Raw genomic sequence first — 10,347 nt, 5'->3', positions numbered from 1 at the left:
TTCCTTAGAGATTTTGACAGTCTGGATAATAGTTACCCACAAACGGTCCTTCTCTCCCGCCATCTCCCAATATAGTGGGATTTTGTGTTTATAATTGGTGAGTGGCTATTTTTATGAGGGGAGTCAGGTGGAAAGGATAAATTAACTGAATTTACACACAAAGCCCTGAATTATCACAAACCAGGAGCAGGTCAACTTATCTTCGAGAAGCAATTTTTTTTCAAAACCATCATTGGTGACAGACAAATAGGCAGCAATCTTTTTCCCAAGTGAGATCTGTACTTCATTTCTACATCGTACCCACACCTCTCACAGTGTGTGTCAGAGATGCTTCATGAAAAAAAAGTGTCAGACATAATACAGGCATGCCAGGCTCCAAACAGCAAATTAAATGTATTCACAAAGGGAAAACGTGGATGACCTTCCAGTTATAAGATACAGAAATAGCAATTATGCTGGCTGGGAGCAGATGTAACTCTCAGTATCAACTCAACTAGTACTTTTTCCAAACATAGGTCTGCATACCACACCCATTCCCCACTCATTTCAGAAAGCTAACTCTTAAGCATAATAATTTTGAACTAAGTTGTCAAAGATGTCTTTATAAAGTATTGTGCAGTCAGGCTCAGTCATAAAATTGGAAGGGTTTTTTATTTGACTTCTGTTTTTGAGCCTTTAGGGTGCATTAGGGTCATACTCTCAAGCTTTTCTTTCAACCATACGGTCTAGAAATTTTCATTTGGTTGTTCTTATTTTTTTAATCACAATTAATTTTTTTGAGTTAATTGCGTGAGTTAACTGTAATTAATCAACAGCCCTAGTAATTACTTCATATTTTTACAGGGTTCTATCCCCTGGTTTTCAGGTGACTCAAAGGAGTCATAAACTTCTAGAAACCGTGACTCAAAGGAGTCATAAACTTCTAGAAACCGTCACTTTATTACACTAGGTTACGGTACTGTTAGTTTCCAAAGTAACTGTGTCCATTGGTATTTACTAACAGATACAATTAAACCTGCACAAATGACTATACATATTAGTCATTCCTCCTGTATTCAGGATCCCAAACTGTCCAGATATATACTGTGATGGGTTTGGTCACAGAGACTCCCCTCGAGACTGTCCCTCGATGAGCTGGGATACCACTGAGAACAGCCCTCCTGCCAGAACAGGCGCCCCTCAACTCCTGTCTTGCTGAGTTAGACATTCCAGTCAGCTCCAGCACAGACCCAGAAGGTGGGCCATACCTCTCTTCAGTTCACTGAAATGGAGATTCACTCAGCCCAAGGGCTTCTCAGTCAACAGGGACTTTCCCAGCGCCCAATATTCAGCTTTTCTGGGAACCTGAACCCCAAATAAATTTGTTTTACTCTGTATAAAGCTTATACAGGGTAAATTCATAAATTGTCTGCCCTCTAGAACACTCATAGAGAGATATGCACAGCTATTTGCTCCCCCGAGTATTAATCACTTACTCTAGGTTTATTAATTTAAAAAGTGATTTTATTAAGTATAAAGAGTAGGCTTTAAATGATTTCAAGTAATAACAGCCAGAACAAAGTAAGTCACAAAGCAAAATAAAACAAAAACCACACAAGTCTAAGCCTAATACATTAAGAAACTGATTACAGGTAATATATCTCACCCTCAAAGATGTTCCAATAAGCTTCTTTCACAGACTAGACTCCTTCCTAGTCTGGGCCAAATCCTTTCCCTGGTACAATTGTCAAGGCTGAATCCCCACTCTGTCACTCCGAGTGCAGAAGGTGGGGGCCTACAAGGATTCTAAAAATTAATACTTGCCACTCCAGGCTTGTATTAAACTCCCAAGATTACAGCTCTTCTCTGACCTTGGCTTGGTAAATGCTGCCACCACCCAAATGCAAAAAAAAAAATTGGACCCACGAAGGAGCACTTGGGAATTCCTCCCTGTGGGGTATCCTCAAGCCCTTTCACCCCCTCTCCACCCAGGGAAGAGCTGAGAAAGAAAACAAAGGAAATTAGCTGTTGCCACCAGCTAATCAAACAACATATGCACAAACCTCTTAGGACACCAAAAATCCAATCCTGTTCTTAAAAAGGGTAAATTTTATTAAAAACTAAAAGGAAGAAAATACATCTGGAACTTAGGCTTTTGCTAGATTTTAAAAGAGCAAATCCAAAAATTAAGCACCCAAAATAGCTTTCTTGGGGGTTAGCTTAAAGGTTATAAGCAAATAAAAGCATCTGGGGTTAGCACAGAGGAGTCCACAAGCCTTAAAAAATAAACAGAAATAAACATAATCGTGTCTTCCTAAATATTCCTAATTTACTTGCATTTTTGGGTTGTTAAAAGAAGTTCTAGATATGATCTGACGGTTTTCATATCTGGTTCAAACTTTACACAGCATTCCTGTTTATAGCATTGCTGCTCTGTGTCTCCTTCTCCGGAGAACAACAGAAAAAAGGAAAATTTCTTTTCCCATTTTTAAAAGTTTTAGCCTTCCCTTTGGCTCTTTTTACTGTGCCCACTCCTTTTCTTTTACCTGTGGGCTTGCTAACCCTTTACAGGTAAAGCAAGCAGCGAACAGATACCAAGAGGGATTTTACATCTAACTGGCTGCCTGGGTATTCATAAAAGGGAGCTTCCCCTCCCCCACAAGATGGGAATCTTTTGTCTGTGCCTGTCCCCACCCCCACCTCATCAATGGAAAAGTACAAGGATTAAGATGGATTCCAGTATCATGTGACATGGTTACATGTCACCGTAAGACCCCTAGTCTCCATTCTTCCTGGGTTGGCCCACACGTATTCAGGAAGGTGTGCAGGTAAATAAACCATTTACCACCAATTGTCCTAGTCAATAGGAGCCATCAATATTCTAAACCACCATTAATGGCCCACACTTTGCATAATTACAATAGGACCTCAGAGTTATACTTCATATTTCTAGCTTCAGATACAAGAATGATACATGCATACAAATAGAAGGAATATCTTCAGTAGGTTATAACCTTTGTTATGATACCTTACAAAAGACCTTTTACATAAAGCATATTCCAGTTACATCATATTTATTCTCAGACATATTTCCATAAAACGTATCGAGTGCAACGTCACATGTACCATTGAGCAACAGATATTTGTTGGTCCTTTGAGTGGTCACCTGAGACACACAGGACTTAAATGATCCTCTCCAGAAAAATGATCATGAGGTGTTGCATTGAATGGGAGTTGAGCCATCAGCATCTTTGGAGCTCCAGCTCCTAGGTATTAATTTATCAGATTAGTTAGTGTCTATAAAACACACTGAAGAGGAAAAAATTATGTGTAAATCCTAACTAGCTGTTCTGCTAGGACAGAATTGAACACTGAATATGTTTTCATGGTGGCAGCTTCCAAGAGGGGCCTGGACATGACACATACCACAGATGTACTAGCAAAGGCACCGCTCCAAGAATGCTCTAACACTGTGCTCAGTATTCAATAAAAACAATTAGTACAACTACTTTGACTTCTAATGTGTTTTGTCTTGTAAATCACTGGGTTATTATTCTTTCTGAATATGCTGTCACTATTTAATTCAACTAAGTTTGTATCAGGGGTGGCAGGTTTGTAGAAATTTTGGTGCTGCCCAGAACCTGCCTCCCGCCCCCAAACTCCATCCCCTACCTGCCTGAGGCTCTGGGAGGGAGTTTGGGTGTGGGGGGAGGTCTGGGGTCAAGGCCTTGGGCTGGGGATTAGGATGCAGGAAGGGTGCAGGGTGCAGGCTCTGGGAGGGAGTTTGGGTACTGCATGTAGGCTCCGGGCTGGAGCAGGGGGTGGGGGTGCAGGAGGGGATGAGGGGTGCAGACTCTGGGACAGAGTTTGTGTGAAGGCTCTGGGCTGGGGCAAGGGGTGGGAGTGCAGGAGGGGGTGAGGGGTGCAGGCTCTGGGAGGGAGTTTGGGGATAGGAGGGGGTGCAGGGGTGAGGGCTGTGGGGCTTAGGATGAGAGGTTTGGGGTGTGGGAGGTGGCTCAGGACTGGTACAGAGGATTAGGGTGTGGGGGGATGAGGGCTCTGTCTGGGGCTGGGGTTGAGGGCGTTGGAGAGACGCAGGGGTAGGGAGGAATGGCAGGGTAAGGGAAGCCTGCCCTGCCATTAGTGAATTGGGTGCACTAGGACCCTACGGCAGCAGTTGATTCGGGGAGCCAGCAGAGCAGAGTCAGCGTGAGCTGCAGGCTCCGGGGCTGGGGGAGGGGGGGCAGGGAGGCAGCAGACAGGGCTGGGGAGAGACCTGGCCCCAAACACTGGTGGAGCTGGGCCCCCGGGGCCCTGACTATTGCTGGAGTCTGGGCACCACAAGTATGTATAACTCGCCACCCCTGTTTGTATCCATGGTAAGTCTTAGGTGCACACTATAGAGACTTCAGTACAGTCATCGACTAGCTGCTCAGCAACATACAAAACAGAGAAACCCACTAATGAAATGAGATGGATGTAAACAGAAGCTAATATAATGAAAGAAAGAGACTGGGAATGCCATGATAGATTCTAGAGAAGGTGTAAACCTGTGGGAAGCCTCATGTCTTTGGCTGGCCTAGGGTTTGGCAAACACTTTGTTATTGCAGTTTACAGGAGTTAATAGCACTTGAATGTCACTTATAGTCTACAAACTAATTCAAATAAACAGTTACCACTGGGTTTCTCTTTGCAGTCAGTCATAATTAGTATTTGTCTACACACACTGTTATGGGTTTACTTATTGGTATAGTTGAAGTGGTGCAAACCTCTTTCCCCCTGCTCCCCAAGCGTTGGAGGCAATTACATTGGTATAAAGCCCCTGTGAAGCAATTCTCATACAGGAAGTCACCTTTATACCTGTATAACTGGGTCCACATTAGAGGTTACACTAGTTTAAATATTTCCATAAAATCACTCCCCTAATGGAAAAATGGTACAACAGTACAAAATCTGTGAGTAGAAAAAGCCATAAAGACAGTCCCAAACTAAAGATCTGAATACACCCAAAATCTGGAAAAGTCTGGTTCTCTACTTTACAATTAGCCATTATCTCAGTAAAAGTCCAGATCCCAGATTGTGAACCTGGCCTTCCTCTGGATATGTCAGATACTGATTCAAAGTTCTGCCTTTCTCTAGTGAAACTCATATCCCATCCCAATAACCATGAGGAAGAGACTTGCACAAAATTCACTCAGATTGGTGCAGAACTTGACACCATTGTCCACAATACCAACAGGTTGTAATGATTCATGAAACATAAAACTACCCAAGCATCATCTGGTTTTGGCTTTCATTACAAAACGATCATTCAGTCATGTTCTAGTGCACCATGAATACCTCAAGCTGCTTCCTAAATCTTTCAGCGATACTGAAAACCAAGGCAGCAGTAAAGTGGCCAAAATCAGGGTCCATTAATCAACCCTGTTTTTCTAACAGTATATTATGGCTTCCTGATTTGGTCTCAGGGTGAAATATTTCATTCTCTGAGCACTAAAATGGATTAATGCAGACACAAGATACTGTATTCTAATATTTATTTATTAGTATGCACATTCTTGAGCATGTGCATTAGATAGAAAAAGAAAAACGCAGTTTGTTACATACAAGACTCCAGCTAACAGTTCTGCACCTATCTCCAGCCAGACTGTATATCTTAAACTCTGCTCCAATTGTTCACTAGTTATAAAAAGTATCGAGCCTGATCTACAAAAGAAAATTATATCTATTCAACTCAATCTGTTTATAATTGATTAAGGTAAACTTGTCCAACCCCCTTTGTATGGCTGCTCTTAGTTTTAGTTCCCGATTGCTTTATATCTTTGTAGCTCAAATGAGCAAGGGATCTATTTAAAAAAAAAAGTATATGGCACTCACAAACCAAAATAATAGTGTTTTCACTAAGGTGTTGCTCCTCTAATTTACTAAATCAGTTTCTAACTAATTTAGCCTATGGCTCCACTACAGCTTAAATCAACATAAATTATGTCACTCAGGGTGTGAATTAGCCACCCCCGTGTGCAGCATAATTTATGCCAATTTAAACGCTGGTGTGGACATAGCTACCGCCACTGGTGGAGGCTGGAGTAATTAGAAATTAAGTTGAGCAACTACATTAAAGAGCTTACAGTGGCGTAGTTGCATCAATGCAGCTGCACTGCCGTAACCTTTCTAGTATAGCCATAGCCTTCGTTAAATGAGTACAATTGTTTCATGTAGATAAGGCCTCGGTATGAAAAACTCCTTCCTTTCAGCAACTAAATGGGCTTGACTGTTTTTCAATACACAAAGAATTTCATCTCAATTCAAGTAGCAATTACCTTTCCTCTAAAACACGGTGGCCTACGTTTCTACTTTTAACGAGCTATCAAAACCAAAAACTTTTGCCCTTAATTTATTTGACTGAATACAAAGGAAAGTGTATCTGTTGAATATTTCTGTTGGTTATCATTTTATATTGTAACAACAAAGTTAGTTTCATATTCTACCACTTTTGCCAGGATAGGATGAACTCTCAGTTTTGATATGCAAATAGAAGGACTATCTTGGCTTTGCAGGACATGGCCTCATGAAAAGCTGGAGCACAGCATCAATCTGAGACAAGGTATTCCTTTTCTCCTGACAAAGAAAAGTCCAGGGATCCATCCATTTCCATATAATCATAGAAATGTAGGACTGAAAGTAACCTCAAGAGGTCATCTAGTACACCCACTGTGCTAAGGCAGGGCCAACTACACCTAAACCATCTCTGACAGGTGTCTGTCTCACTTGTTCTTTAAAAGCTCCAGTGATGGGGATTCCACAACCTCCCTTGGAAGCTTATTCCAGTACTTAACTCTCCTTATAGTTAGAAAGCTTTTCCTAATATCTAACCCAAATCTCCCTCACTGCAGATTAAGTCCATTACCTCTTTGTTCAATAAACATCCCCTTTTAACAGCCTTAACATATATGAAGACTGTTATCAGGTCCCCTACTCTGTCTTCCTTTGTCAAGATTAAATATGCCTCTACATATTAAATATGTATTTGACCTTTCCTTATAGGTCAGGTTTTTTTAACCTTTTGTCAGTTTTGTCGTTCTCCTCTGGACTCTCTCCAATTTGTCCACATCTTTCTAAACATGTGGTGCACAGAACCATACATAATACTCCATCTGGAAGCAGAGGGGAGGGACAGAAAGTATAAGAGAAGGACCATTCAGTTCATTTGGGCTGGAGTCAGTGAAGGAGGCAGATGTCTCTAGTCTGCTGTAGGACTCCGAACCGGACTCCAGACCAGACTCCAAGCTGTGCGGTGCCCTGTCCCTGGAAGAGACCAAGATTGGAAAGGAGCTGCTGGGTGTGTTGTTCGCCACTTACCCCGAGGAGATGGAGGACCTACAGTCTTCGGAGCAACACCAATAGACTGGGAAGTAGTCCAGGAAAACCAGACGTTAGTCACGTTGTGCTGTCACCATACAATTCAGCGTGCTTCATCAGGATCCTTATTTACCCAGTGCTACCAGATTTGCCCGTTACTTTGGGATACGCTCATTTATTAGGGTTACTCTTTGGGGGGGAGGGGGTGTTCTGTAATTCTATCAATGTACTGCTTGTGTCACTTGTGTGTTCTTATGGAGCTCTACTTTTCCTTTCTGCATGTCCCCTCATAATGGAGCTATCCTGCAGGACCTAGGTTCCCCAGACCTGGGTTCCTCCAGCCCCAGAATCAGATGAACACACACACACACACACACTAACAGAGCAAGTCTGAGTAGACCGGGTCAATCAGCCCTCTCAAGCTGACCCCTTATATGTCCCTGGACTCAGCAGTCTGGGTCGAGCAGCACTTGCATCCGGTGAAGTGAGCTGTAGCTCACGAAAGCTTATGCTCAAATAAATTGGTTAGTCTCTAAGGAGCCACAAGTACTCCTTTTCTTTTTGTGAATACAGACTAACACGGCTGTTACTCTGAAACCTGTCATTATGCAAGGCACTGCATTTAGCCGTATGGAGTGGAAATCTATCAACTGCATGAAAAAACTTGTACAGATACAGACAGACATTATCTTCCTTTCCAAATGCAAACAGATGGACATCGTACCAAAAGGACTGAAGGTAAAAAATCCATTACAATCTACATACCACACAGACTATGCCGACAGCTTGTGCCACACACTCTCAAAGAAACTGCGGAACCACCTGATCAACATCCTCTACAGCAAACAGGGAAAGATAAAGAATGAGCTCTCAAAAATGGATACTCTCATAAAAAAACAACCTTCCACACAAACTTCCTCATGGCTGGACTTTACTAAAACTAGACAAGCCATTTACAACACACACTTTGCTTCTCTACAAAAGAAAAAGGACACTAAACTTTCTAAACTACTACATGCCACAAGGGGCCACAGCAATGGTTCCCTCAACCCACCCAGCAATATTGTTAACCTATCCAACTATACTCTTAGCCCAGCAGAAGCAGCTGTCCTATCTCGGGGCCTCTCCTTCTGCCCCTTCACCCCCATGAACATGATACAGTTCTGTGGTGACCTAGAATCCTATTTTCGACGTCTCTGACTCAAGGAATATTTCCACCATACCTCTGAACTGCATACTAATCCACAGAGACCTCCCTACCAACACTACAAAAAGAAGGATTCTAGGTGGACTCCTCCTAAAGGTCGAGACAGCAGACTGGACTTCTACACAGACTGCTTCCGCCGACGTGCACGGGCTGAAATTGTGGAAAAGCAGCATCACTTGTCCCATAACCTCAGCCGTGCGGAACACAATGCCATCCACAGCCTCAGAAACAACTCTGACATCATAATCAAAAAGGCTGACAAAGGAGGTGCTGTTGTCATCATGAATAGGTCGGAATATGAACAAGAGGCTGCTTGGCAGCTCTCCAACACCACTTTCTACAAGCCATTACCCTCTGATCCCACTGAGAGTTACCAAAAGAAACTACAGCATTTGCTCAAGAAACTCCCTGAAAAAGCACAAGATCAAATCTGCACAGACACACCCCTGGAACCCCGACCTGGGATATTCTATCTACTACCCAAGATCCATAAACCTGGAAATCCTGGGCGCCCCATCATCTCAGGCATTGGCACCCTGACAGCAGGATTGTCTGGCTATGTAGACTCCCTCCTCAGGCCCTACACTACCAGCACTCCCAGCTATCTTCGAGACACCACTGACTTCCTGAGGAAACTACAATCCATCGGTGATCTTCCTGATAACACCATCCTGGCCACTATGGATGTAGAAGCCCTCTACACCAATATTCCACACAAAGATGGACTACAAGCCATCAAGAACACTATCCCCGATAATGTCACGGCTAACCTGGTGGCTGAACTTTGTGACTTTGTCCTTACCCATAACTATTTTACATTTGGGGACAATGTATACCTTCAAATCAGCGGCACTGCTATGGGTACCCACATGGCCCCACAGGATGCTAACATTTTTATGGCTGACTTAGAACAACGCTTCCTCAGCTCTCGTCCCCTAACGCCTCTACTCTACTTGCGCTATATTGATGACATCTTCATCATCTGGACCCATGGAAAAGAAGCCCTTAAGGAATTCCACCATGATTTCAACAATTTCCATCCCACCATCAACCTCAACCTGGTCCAGTCCACACAAGAGATCCACTTCCTGGACACTACAGTGCTAATAAATGATGATCACATAAACACCACCCTATACCGGAAACCTACTGACCGCTATTCCTACCTACATGCCTCCAGCTTTCATCCTGACCACACCACACAATCCATTGTCTACAGCCAAGCTGTGCGATACAACTGCATTTGCACCAACCCCTCAGACAGAGACAAACATCTACAAGATCTCTATCAAGCATTCTTACAACTACAATACCCACCTGCGGAAGTGAAGAAACAGATTGATAGAGCCAGAAGAGTTCCCAGAAGTCACCTACTACAGGACAGGCCTAAAAAAGAAAATAACAGAACGCCACTAGCCGTCACCTTCAGCCCCCAACTAAAACCCCTCCAACGCATTATTAAGGATCTACAACCTATCCTGAAGGATGACCCAACACTCTCACAAATCCTGGGAGACAGGCCAGTCCTTGCCTACAGACAGCCCCCCAACCTGAAGCAAATACTCACCAGCAACCACATACCACACAACAGAACCACTAACCCAGGAACCTATCCTTGCAACAAAGCCCGTTGCCAACTGTGCCCACATATCTATTCAGGGGACACCATCACAGGGCCTAATAACATCAGCCACACTATCAGAGGCTCGTTCACCTGCACATCCACCAATGTGATATATGCCATCATGTGCCAGTAATGCCCCTCTGCCATGTACATTGGTCAAACTGGACAGTCTCTACGT

Source organism: Lepidochelys kempii, chromosome 7, assembly GCF_965140285.1.
Source record: "Lepidochelys kempii isolate rLepKem1 chromosome 7, rLepKem1.hap1, whole genome shotgun sequence".
In the NCBI taxonomy this organism is placed as follows: domain Eukaryota; kingdom Metazoa; phylum Chordata; order Testudines; family Cheloniidae; genus Lepidochelys; species Lepidochelys kempii.
This window is presented reverse-complemented; position numbering follows the sequence as displayed.